The sequence below is a fragment of the Mus pahari genome, chromosome 8, assembly GCF_900095145.1.
Source record: "Mus pahari chromosome 8, PAHARI_EIJ_v1.1, whole genome shotgun sequence".
Taxonomy (NCBI): Eukaryota; Metazoa; Chordata; class Mammalia; order Rodentia; family Muridae; genus Mus; species Mus pahari.
This window is the reverse complement of record NC_034597.1, coordinates 5,533,205-5,546,554: the sequence shown is the minus strand read 5'-3', so window position 1 is coordinate 5,546,554 and position 13,350 is coordinate 5,533,205. Positions and strand designations below refer to the sequence as shown.

Sequence of the window (13,350 nt, the reverse complement as noted above, 5' to 3'; positions counted from 1 at the left end):
CCCACTCCCGTCTTCCCGGATTCCACACTTGGCAAGTGTTTCCTGACCAAGTGAGTGAATGGATGTAGGCTCAAAGGTCAGCATGCCTCCAAGGAGGCCTGCCAACTTACAGTAAGATGTTGAAAGAAGAGCTGGGTGTGCTATGTTCACCACTGATGCTATCTGTTTTCCAGAAAGTATTATAGAAAGAGGCAGAGACACACTGTTTATGTGGCTAGAGGCATTTGGTTGAAATTGAAGTGATTTTTAAAACTACAAAAGGCACAGTCATCTGGAACCAATGCTGATCTGCGTTGAGAAGGCACCCCACCACATTCTCAGTCCATCCAGCACAGTGTAAGACACTTACATTCATTTTTGTCTATGGCACTCTTTGTTCCAACTTGGAATACTGATGCTGTGCATTTTTATCTGCATAATGCAAACATTAAACTTTATCATTCTTTACAGAACAGTTGCTGAATTCTCGCTCTAAAGACCATGGTAATCAGAATAATAATTTTAGATTTGGAACTGTTAAGGTTCATGTCAGTCTAAGACTATTTTACATCAACAGAGAAAATCATATTTAATGGTATTTTATTATGGCATTCACTCTTCCTGGACAGCTGCTGTGAGGACTTAAAAAATGATCAAAGAAACCAATCTATTCTCATTTTGGCAAGCAATATAGCAAATCTAGATATAAATAATACTAAATTTTTGAAATGCACCCCAAAGACATATTCTTTCATAATACATATTTAGCTGAGATCTATACATTCCTAAATTCATTTCAATGCCAAGACTTAAAGCATGCTGTTAAGATGAATATCACAGTGTAAATTAATTTGATCTATAAATTCTCAAAATGTTGCCTTATATTGTGTAAATACAATTTGTTAATTTGGGCAATTTGTTATAGACTTCCTTGTCATTACAGAAGATTATTAGAATCTTACACTAATCATCTGCAGTGTGGCTCTCTATGATGGTCATATAAAGTAGTGATTGCAGTAACATTAATGTAAATCCCTGCTTTATGTTGGTCTTACTGTAAGTCCTAGATTGACAGTGTAACTTCTCTGTGTCTCAGGTTCATTAATTTCCATCTGTTCTTTAAATGAATGATATCCATAGACAGAGAGCTCATTCCCCCTTCATCCTCAAGGCCTGCATTTCTGTTGGTACCATAGTGAAAGCTTGTTTTAATTAGCAAATCTCACAGGAGAACATTGGAGAATAAATGATAAAGTAGATATGACTACTAAGAAAACATTGACATTGAGGTGAGAAGATGACTCAGTGGGCAAAATGCTTTCAATGGAAGCATGAGTTCCTGAATACAGATAACAAGAACACACATAAAGTCAGATAAAGCAGGTCATGTCTGTAATTCCTGAACTTCTACAACATGATGGGAGGCAGACATATAAATATGCAGAATATTATTAGAATCTTATACTAATTATCTGCAGAGTGGCTCTCTATGATGGTCATATAAAGTAGTGATTGCAAGTCCAACTCTGTGAGCTACACAGCACTGAAGAAAAAACCCTGTCTGAATCAAGCTAGAAGGCAAAAAACGATGCCTAATGTCCTCTGACCTTCACACACACACTTTTGCATGTATACATCCACATGAACACATGCAATTATATGCATATACTCATATTACACATACACACACACACATGCACACACATGCACATACTATTTTTTTTAAAAGAAACTTGATCATAATGTTTTTCAAAAAAAATTTGCCAGGAATACAAATGCCTAATAAGTAGATAACACTGAGTCCATCCATGTTAACAAACAAATATATTACAGGGTTCTTTATTGAGAACAATGTAAGCAAACAGGCAGTTTCTTATTTTTCTATTAGTCATACAAACACTATGATTTAATGCTGAATTGAGCAAAAGTTATAAAAAATGTTGTAGTAAACCTTCATTTACATGACTTCTGAAGACCTGGCCTCTAATTAACATACCCGACCTAGGTATAGAATCTTTCATAATGAAACATAGCAGAACTTCACCATCCCATATCAAACAGCCACTAAAGGGAAAGGGGAATCAGTTCACCACATACTCCATTCTAGAGTTATTTTTCCCTCATAGCTTGTTTGACCCAGGAAATCAATTAGAAAATAAATGCCAGTAATTCTTGTCCCATGGAACACAGTGGCTCCCAGACACTCAGTCCTTCTGGCATGCACCACCTGTCCGGTGAGGACAGCAGACTGTAAACTTGGAAATAATAAAGGAAGCATTCAGGGGCATTTACCAGTTGATGGAGTCTTAATAATGCACTGGTGACCATTAATATGACCTTTGAATGCTCTGGATGTGCAAAACACGTCTGTTCAAAGCTTGCTCCTGTGCTTATTAACTTTGTGAATTTGGCAAGATGTTCCTCCCCATGTATCAGCTCCAAATACCACAAACAGAGTTCAGACTGTATACCTCATGGTGACATCATTATTACAAAAGGCTATGGTATGTGTAATTGCTTTGTACAGCTCATGGAAGGCAGTAAAATGATTCATTTATCTTTTATTTGATGATAATGGTGATGAAGATGATTCATCATTATTCCACATTATCAGAAAAGAATTAGATACCATGCTAAACATCTTTACTGTGACATCAAGAATTTACTGGTTATGTGGTTTCAAATAAAGTTTGTCTCTGAATACTAGTCCATGAAAAGGAAGTAAAAGTAAATGCTCTGGCTCTTATGGTCCTACTGTGACATCAAGGAGCAATGACCATATTAATTACTAATAATCATGCATATGTATATTCACACCTGCTTAAAATAAAAGGATTAACATGTCTCCTCTCTTTGACCCTCAAGCTGAGTTGAGTTAATAGGTTAAAGGCAACTTTGTTAAGGAACATGTTCAAAAGCTGATGGTAGGAGTGAGAAGTTAATAGTTGTAGTCTACCTATTACTATTACATTTAAATTACTATTTGATTTCCTGTCAATTTTTAGGTTCCTTTTCATTTTAAGAGTGGTAGGTGATATACGCTATAATAGGTGACTTTGGAATGATAAAAGACAGTAATGTCACTTACTTACTCATGGTATTCTTCTATATATGTTAAATATATTCGGTAAAATGTTTGTATAAACTCTCTCTTCAAGTCCATCCATATTAAGGGAAACGATGAGGCTTTGGCAGGAGCTGGACCTCCTCCTCCTCTTTAGGTTAACAACTCCCTCCTCCTGTGTGTTCAGAGACACTCACATGTTTTGTCCTGCTGAAATGCCAGTTTGGATGCTACAGTGATGCTGCTGAGGTGAGTCTGCAGTGGAATGGTGCTGTTTCCATTTTAACAGACATCCATAATGCAGTTTTGAAGTCTCTAAGACTCAAACTGGGAATAAAACTAAAGTCGAGGACCTCTGAGTTCCTAAATGTGTTCTAGAAAAGGTACCGGGAATATGCACATTAGTTCTCCATTGTTTGAGATTTCTCAGCCCCGATGCCTTTACATTTCAGATCTGGCAGCTGTGCATATTAACACAAGCAATTATCTTGAATGAATGCCTCCTCTACATTTGACATAGCAGCCTCTGAAAAACATAGTTCATTCTCTCAAAGATGAAGTGTGATCATAGGTAAAGAGAAGACAAGTTCTGTGCTCAACTGACACTAGTTTTACCTCACTGCGTGAGTTTTAGACGGACATAAAAATCGAACATCATCTCCCTTTGGAACTGATGAGGTAAAAGAGATTCAGATCCATGATACCATGGGGCAGGTGCTTTCATTTTCAAGAGACGTGGTACAGCATACAGATATGTGTATGATGGTGCCTTCCTCTGATACTTACTGAACCTTGCTGTAGCTAACTTTCCCATGCTCTCACCTATTCTAGAAAGAACAAAATTGTAAAGGAAACTAGACCTTATTTTTAAAACTTTGAATAACGGTATTCTGATTAGTTTTATGTCAAGCTGACAAAAACTACAATTATTTGGGAAGAGGAAACTTTAGCTAAGAAGACGTTTGCCCTATAGATTGGCCTCTGTACAAGCCCAAGGTGTGTTTTCTTGTTGACAAACGATGTGGGAGGGACTAGAATGTTGTGGGTCGTGCTACCTCTGAGGTTGGCAGTCCTGGGTACTGTAAGAAAGGGAACTAAACAAGCCAGAAGGAACAAGCCAGTAAGCAGCACTCTTCCATGGCTGCTACCTTTGCTTCTACCTCCAGGTTTTTGTCATAAGCACCTGTCCTGACTTTCTTACATGATGGAGTGTGATCTGAGAGTGGTAAGCTAAGATAAAAAGTCTTTTCTTCCCCAGATGTTTTTGGTTATAGTGTTTTATCACAGCAATAGAAACACTAAGACAAATCTATGCTGTGTTCTTCCAGAGTGTATACTGTCACCCAAGTCACTGAGGGCTTGCCACTGCACTCCCACACAGTGAGACAGAGAAGTCCATGAAGAACTTGCTCACCACACACTTATTTAATCTCTGCCACTTGTCATCTCCCCAAGGAAGAGCAACAGAAACAGCTGCCTTGATTGAATAGCTTACAGTCACGTAAGACCACATAAGAGCACACGCTCTGATCATAATATTTAAAAGCCTATTCAGACGTTGCCTCCATGGGGCAAGTAAGTCTTTCCAGGTAGAAAGGAGAAATTAACAGTTGTCTCATGTTGTGTGTGCACTGCCTTCTGCTCTTTATGATGGTAACTGGTGCGTTATTAGAGTTTTAGTCATCTCCTCAGTTAGGGAACTAATTCAACTGAAAACATTTCAGTCAGATGCATCAGACTCCTGTAGACAAGGAAATAGAGATTTATACAGAGACTCTGCCTGTCTTCACCTGTTTTTTGTTGTTGTTGTTTGTTTTGTTTCTTTTCTTTTCTTTTCTTTTTTTGCATACCCTATGGGTATCTTAGAGTGTGTTCCACCTAATTTGCTTCAAATGATATCAACCACTGGAAGACCTAGAAGTCTCCCCTTGTCTCTCAATACTTCAGGACCATCCCTAAAGATGGTTTAATTTACCCCTGTATCTCCCCTTTCTTGGAGTCTCCTGTTGCTATAGAAACAAATTCTACCAGACAGATCCCATCCTGTGTACAAACTACTATGACTACTTCTGCCTCTTTATATAAACCTTGGCTAGAGGTTACTCATAATTTTTAAGGCCAGATATTAAATAGTCTAGGTTTTATACTTCAAGTGGAAAAATTGAGGATAGTTGCTGGGTGTTCAGAGGGTGTCTGAGGTTTTTTTCCTCTGCTGTGTTAAAATAGCATGACAGAAGTAGCCTATGGTGAAGGGTTGCTTCAGGTCACAGTTCAAGGCTACTGTTCATTATGCCCCAGAAGTCAAAGCAACAGGAACTTAAAGTAGCTGGTCACGTTGCATCAATTGATGGATTCCAATACTTGGCTTGTTTCTTCCATTTATGCAATGCAGAATCCCAGCCAGGGAAGAACGCCACCTACAAGGTGTGGATCTCCCACCTCAGTTAGCCTGACTAAGATATTCTCTGACAATCGTCCTGAGTCTAACCCTAATCTAAATAATCCCTCCTTGTGTGCCTCAAGGCTGTCTCTTAGGTCATTCCAGTGTCTGTTAAGTTGGCAATGGATACAGACAGCAGTATAAAAAAAATCATTTAAAATACAGCCCATTCTTAGCCCGTACATAATATTACAGAGTGGGGGGGCCAGATGGATTTTGCTCTTAGGCTTTAATTTGTCAAGCCCTGTTTTAGCCTGAGAGATGCCAATGGCTTCGCTAGCTGCTAGTTTCTGGATGCTTAAAGATCCCAATTTTTGTTGTTATCATTTGAATATGCAATGTTCAGTCAGGTACATGTGCTGACAGGTGCCCATCAGGTGGTGGATTTAAAGAAGTACTGGGAACTTAAGGAGGTGTGTACAGCTGGAGGCAGAATCACTGAGGGTGAATCTTTGCTGCTCCAGTCCCTTGTGACTTCTCTGGTTCCTGTCTACCGTAAGGTGAAGAGCCTCATCTCCCACAGAATTCCTCTAGACCACCTTCAGCTTCATCTTGGGCCCAGAGGAATAGGGACAGCTGGCCAAAGACTGAAACTATAAACCCAATGGAATGATCCCTTCTGTAAGTTGGTCTCTGACATATTTTAGTCCAGCTCATCTGTGATGTACACTGATCAAATAATTTCTCCAAGTTAGTTCCCTATATTGATTGACCTTCTCAAAACAAGGCAACCTAAAGTGAGCTTTCTTTTCTAGAATGAACTCTTAATTGGTAAAGTTTAAAACCATAACCCATAGCATGTATGTTTATCTAATTCATAAATCTCTCAGTGCTTTTAGCTCTTCAGAAATGCACTCACAGATATGTCTCGATGGGACTGTGTGTCTTTGTCATTCACTACAAGTCAGTTGGCTACCTGCAGGTTCTTTCAAGCAGTGCTAAAGCTGTCAGCCAGTCCTGAAGATTTAGTGACCCCAAGAGGATCCCACAAACTGATACCAAGAAAAAATCCCTTGAAATACTGAATAATTTTTCCCATGTTGATCAATACAACACAATGCTACTAGCAAGAGTAATGGGAGAAGTCTATAAAGAAGCTACTTTGTAGACTTATATTACCATCAAGGGAGATGTGGAAGACAATGCAGAGACAAGCTCTAGTCAGCCTTCACCCTCTACCACATCCTCACTGATCATGACAAACTTCTTCCTCATTGATCTTGACTCTATGGCTACACCACCACCAGTTCTGTCATCTATTGCACAGGCAGATCCACTCATTGCTCAGATCCTTGACCCCACTTCAATCAATATAAAGCTCTAAAAATTTTAACCCGTCTCTGCCTCTGTCTTTTTCTCTTACCATTTGCCTCCCAATCAAGCACTCACTGTCTCCTTGCTTGTTCTCAGCTCTCTTTCACATTAGACGGCAAGCCTCTCGACTCCTGCACATCATTTTCCACATACTATGTGCTCCAGCCTTCCTTGAAGAGCTCTCTCATAACTTTTGGGTCTGCACTCATACATAATTACACCCACAGTCATGTCTAACACATTTCTTCCTTGACTTTATGTAGGTCCGGGGTTTGTTCCTGCTCTCTGTGTTTCATTCAGTCTTCCTCAAGAAACAGCACACATCACCCCACTGTCCAGCACACTCTTCTCTCATCCAGGTCACCTTAAAACTCTATATCATAGGCCCTTCTTTCCCACTTTATTGAAGTACATATCACATGGGCCATTCAGTCCACACCAGCACTTATTTATATTTGTGTATGATTCTCATTTTCTTTATAAAAATATAATTATAAAAATGTATGTATGCATCTGTTTATGCACATGTTATATGTCTATATTTATATTCTTCCATTTTTACACTAGTTGTAAATTTCGTGAGGGCAGAGGCTATGTCTACTTTACTAAGCAAGTACATATATAATTAATGGATTTTATAAGGTCTCAATAAGTACCTATTGATAGATTGAATGCATAATACATGGCAGGGCACTTACAACTCTAGGCTAAGGACTGAAGCTTCTCACTAAGATACTGAAGGCTGCTGGATGCTCACCCAGATCCCCTTAGTCAAATGGTTTCTATGGTAACAAGACAATGTGATGTCTTTGTAATGCTAGTATTCAGCCTCTGACTGGTGGTTTTCTTGAGCTACAAGTAGTAGGAGACCTGCAGGCCTAGCTTTGGTGACTGAGACAGTGACCAACAGAAGTGCTGAGATCTTCAATGCTGCACCATTACCTGTGTGATTCAAGCCCTATTGAGATATGTTCTCCACAGTTTTCCATAATCTCAGGTACCTGAGTTACTCGTGGTAACTTTTCTATCCTTTGTCTCATGTCCTCTTCCTCTTAGGAGTTTTCAGTGATTTTTCTGCCAAGAAAACTATGTGCACTTAAATATTTGTCTCACCATGTATTGGGGAAATTCAAACTAAGACAGCCAAGATTTGCCACTTTGGCCTTTAGGCCTTGTCTTCATCTTCTAAACTTCTAATCTCAACTCTCTGGGCCTAGCAACACCAACTTTTATCATAAACAATTTAAGTTTAAGATGCAATGTTAAAATGGGATATTACAGATTTGAAATTTCTGAAGCTTTATACAAATAGAGCAAAATTACTTGGTAATGAGAAATCATAAAAAGTGACTATTGTAGACACACCATTTCATGAGCACAAGATGGAAAATATGGCATCCCTTTCTATTTGTATTTCCCCCATTGGCTCAATGGTAGGAAGAGAAAAAGTTTATCTCCACTGCCTCTGGGTATGAATCATAGGGAAAGATCCTTCTACCTCAGTTCTGGTAGAGCTGGTAACCCTGTTGAAAGGTCCAGATACCACAGATTTCCTGTTTAGGCACACTTACTCAAATGTTCCAAAGAGAGATGGGAGTCAGAAAGCAGGGGGAGACTCATTTAAGGGCAAGAGATCCTTCTCAGACAATGCTAATGAGCATCCCACACACACACACACACACACACACACACACACACACACACATGTCTTTTTATTAATGGAATATTCTATCCTTGAATTCTCAGTTTTCAAAATCTTATAGCTCAGGCTGAATCTTCCTCTCTTACCCTTAGTGATGCTAAAAAATTTCCTCAATAGCATGTTAATGTGACAGCTTTCTCCATTCTGCCAGGCTGGAAGGATTTCAGAAGAAAAACAAAAGGTCTTATAATAAAGCCTTCTAAGAACACTGGAACAGTAAAACCAAGGTAATCAACATGTAATGATTAAATTTGTATATCTTCTAATGTTTGCATATATGATGAGAGAAGGTGGAGGAAGCTTTCATTCAGGGAAAGCTATAGTCTCAGGATTGTCGTTTCTCCAGTTATCTTTTCTGCTTCCTAGCTAATTCCCAGTTACCCCGATTTGATGATGAATGAGAGAATAATACACTAGAAGAAAACTTACTGTTTGTTAGGTCTTATTTAAAAATTGTGCAGCTATGTCTCATTCGACAATGCAGCAATACTGTGAAACAGATACCAGTGTCCAACACAAAAGGTGCACAGGGTCTTCTTTCATTATGATGAGGATAAAAAAAAAAAATGGCAGAGTTCATTCACGGTGGTTGGAACATGAGCAAGACCCTGTGCAACTGTGAGCCAAAAGACATCTTCCTCTCTTTAACTTGGCAGTATTTTTCACAGTGACAGGAAAGTAACAAACGCATCGATGCTGAGAAGATTTGGTGCAACTTATTTTTGGAGGAGTTACTTCTAAAGACAGAAAAAGAGTAATGAGCTAGTGGATCAGGCCAAACAAAAAAAGGTGATCAAAGCTTTACTGATGATTAGGTCTTCACTAAAGGTAGAGCTGTCCTTCTGGGCATCTCTTAGAAAATCTGTAGAACAGAACATATTTTATTGGTGTTCAGCATGTGCAATACCACTCATAGCTGTCACTGGATGAGGTTGCTGCAGGAAATGTTCACTTCCTAGTGTTTCTTTCCTGCCATGCCTGGCATGCCAGGCAAGGTCCAATACCAAGAGGAAATTCCATAAGGGTGGACTTGCATTCACTTCAAAGTACAAGCACACAGGAAAAGTGGGCAAGTTAAATAGGGGGCAAATAGCAGTTTCTACTCCAACAACTGAGGAGAAAATATGCACAAATCATCACACAGAAAGCCTTGTATTTGTTCAGGGAACATCTCACACATCTTTAAATACCATTGAAGAAAATGTTTTTAATGACTGTCTAGCATTTTACCTTACAGATGTTCTAAATTTATAAACTATTCTATTTCTAATTTGTTTATCCCTCCAGCCCCCCATCCCCTGAAATGTGTAACCCCATGTGTTAGCTCAAAGTGCGTACGTTTTTCTAGTGGGTGCTCTTGACATATATTAAGTAGTAAAGTGAACAGCCTTGCATTACACATCAGAGTATTAAGGACATGTTAAGAATATGAGATCCAGAACCCTACTCGTTGCCTCCAATGTCAAGCGTGTTCCCCTCCACAGTAACACACTACAGGAGATGCAGAAACAGCTAAGCATCGCTTGTTTACTTTGACCACAGGACAAAATGGAGGTGGGGGGGGGGTGTTTTAGCTCTATAATAAAATGACATATTGTAAAAGAAGTCCTCTCTGCTAGACGTATAAGCAAAAATGTGCACATATGGTGGTGTAGAGGAAGTACACATTGTTTTATTTTTTGATACATTCAATAGAAGCAACATTTGAATTTTTTGAAAGTTGCCTAGATTTTTCTAATTGGCATTATATTATTAACTGAAGTCTATGTCTGGCAACCTGCTAAGTAGGTCCTTCTGATCTGACATCCATAAAATATCATTTTTGGTCCAATGACTTGGGGATTGAATTTACATCTTTCTTGTATGTCAGGAGCCATCTAGGTCAAGCTAATAACTAGCAGGTGAGCCTCCTGAGATGGTCTGCTTTGGATTATTATATAACCTGCAACAGATTTGCTCTTACCAGGCAAGGCCATAAATGAATTCGTTTTAGGAAAGATTCCTGCTATTTATCTGCTTTTCCTGTTATTATTAGACATATATAACAAGTGCTAGGTGATTTTTTTTATCACATTTTTAAAGTAGATCACCCATTTGAGGAGATCTCTGCAGATCAATGAAGATGTACTCTCTTGTAGTGATACTGAATAGACGAATAGATGACTTGCTGAGTTTTAATGATTATCCTAGAAGAATTCCTAAAATTATGTCAGTGATCATTAAGCTCTTTTATAGTGGGACAGCTATTAGGTCCTTTTCTGATAGTCAAAGCTGCCATGAGAACTCTGTCAGTCTCCTATGTGTCACCAGTTAATTGCTCTTAGATAGTAACTAGACTTTCTCCTATTCAGAGCACATTCCAAGAGAGTGTAAAACAATTAACCAAAGGTCATAAAAAGGGAATTAATGAGTTATTATAGGTGCTAGGACAGAAGATAAAATATTGACTAGGGTTTATCTATACAAAACTTCACTAGTAACTTAGTTATGGTTTTCAACCTTCAGTGAAATTGTGGAGCTGTGACAGGAAATTTAGCCAGATAATTACTCCTAATGGATATGGATATATATATATATATATATATATATATATATATATATATATATATATAAACATTCTCTGTTGTAAACTTCTATTTCAATGTATGACTTGATTTTGTGTGTGTGAACTTGTGATGAGCTTTTTAACATGTGATCATGTGTTCTGAATGATGTATAGAAGTGGGTAGGTATCTCAGACTCCTCCCTTCGCTGCTGCAATCATTTAACTGCTTTGCATATAAACTCCTGAATAATGTAGTGTTTGATAGAAAATTCGGGGTTTAAAAAACAATGGTTCAACATTTTTGTTTCAGATCCTTAGTAGAAGTATTTCAAATGAAGTGACTGCTATCCTTAAAAGAGGAGGGGACCCCACCATCTTCGTTGAGTTTCTCCCCATGTCCTTCATTGGGCCAACTGCATGATTTGGCAGTCTTGGGAAGGAAATGGAGAAGCCCAAGCTGGAAATTGTTTGCTTGACAAGTCTTCCCATATCTCACAGGCATACAGGAAATGAATCCCTTCCTCTCCATCCTACCTGAGCTCAGTTGCTGGCTTTTCACTTTGATGGCTCTCATAACTGCATCTCCCTAGCTCTAGGGCAAGACTAGGAATCTATGCGCCTAATGTTGTGTTTACTAAGCTGTTGCCAGACCCTAAAGGGTTGACCTTCAGATTACCCACTGTTACTAGCTCTTAGTTAGATCATTGTTGAAACCATGCAGACATCATGAGCCCAGGGACAATGTTGAGCATCCCAGTCCCTCTGCCCGGCCATTGACAATTCTTAGCTAGAACTCCAGGTCCTAGATTATGAACATAGATCAATGAACAGGTATTAATTTGGTCTTTCTCTTCCAGAAGCCAAGGGTTTCATACAGAACTTCCAGAAAAATTAGCATCTTCAACTCTTCTTTAGCAGCACACTACAAATATTAATTGTGAACTTCCAGGGAGAAATGTTTGACAGTTTTGAGCTTTATCTACTCTTGTAAGTATCTGAGCCTGTGCAGGGGACATTTGAAAATGGCTGCCAGTTCTACTCTGCTTTTTTCTTTTTTTTTTCTTTTTCTTTTTGTGTTTCAAGACAGGGTTTCTCTGTGTAGCCCTGGCTGTACTGGAACTCACTCTGTAGACCAGGCTGGCCTTGAACTCAGAAATCTGCCTGCCTCTGCCTCTTGAGTTCTGGGATTAAAGGCGTGTGCCACCACACCCAGCCAGTTCTACTCTTTTAAGCCTTCAAAATGTTGGTTAAAAATATCACTCTTATCCTTCACTGAGTGTAAATACAAGCACTTTTATCTTACACTAGGAAATGTTTATGGGACAAGTATATTTTAAAAATGTATACATTCCACAATTTGTGAATTCTTTGATACTTAGTAGGGAGAAAAAGAATTTCAGTGGGAAATATATTTGAGAAACAATGAACATCTTGGTGAATCAAAATGTACATTAGAAAGATGAATCACTAAGAAGGATTTCTTGATTGTATCCTATATTCCTTCTCCCATCTTCTTTCTTTTCCCTCCCCACTTTCTTTTCCTCTTGCCTTCCTTTATTTTCCTTCCCTTTAGTGACAGTCTTCTAGGAGCTTGTGAGAATGTTTCCAGAAAATACTGTGCTTACTTGCTTACAAAAAGCTGGAAAGGTTGATTTTTGACTTCCTTTGTAATTATAGTGCCAGTGTTAGGCCCATAGAAGGTAATGATAAACTGAAATGAGCAAGAGAGTATGTTGATAACACACCAAAGCACTGCTAAAAGTTGCTTTAACACATCCCCCTCTGTGATGGCTATTCTGGTTGTCGATGTGACTACATCTGGAATGAGCTACAATCTAGCAATAGAGGGCATACCTGTGATTCAGATCTTGAGTCTGGAAGACACAGACTTCTCATCTGGATCTTGACACACCTTTAATTCCAGAAGACTGGGGGAAGTATATCTCTGAGTTCAAGGCCACATTGAAACAGAACCCATTTCTAATTTAGGTGTGGTGATTCACACCTTTAATCTGAACCATACCTTCTGCTAGAGGCCTATATAAGGATGATGGAAGAAGGAAGGCTCTTGCATGCTTGCATGTAGTTGCTAGAATATCTGTTTGAGCCTACTTCTCTAGGATTCCAGCATATACAGAAGCAAGATGAAACAACTAACCTTGTGGGACTGAGCAACTCCTAGATTCTTGGACTGCCCATTCACAGTTGCCCATTGTTAGGTTAGATGGACTACAGCCTTTTATTCATTACAATAAATTCCCTTAACATATAGAGACATTTTATAAGTTGACTCTAGAGAACCCTAA

The 13,350-nt window shown here is 38.8% G+C and overlaps 1 protein-coding gene across 2 annotated transcripts in view; it reads right to left on the bottom strand.

Moving 5' to 3' along the window:
• Synpr (synaptoporin) overlaps positions 1-13,350 on the bottom strand; it is a 321,344-nt gene that overhangs the window by 109,231 nt on the left and 198,763 nt on the right. The window lies entirely within an intron of this gene.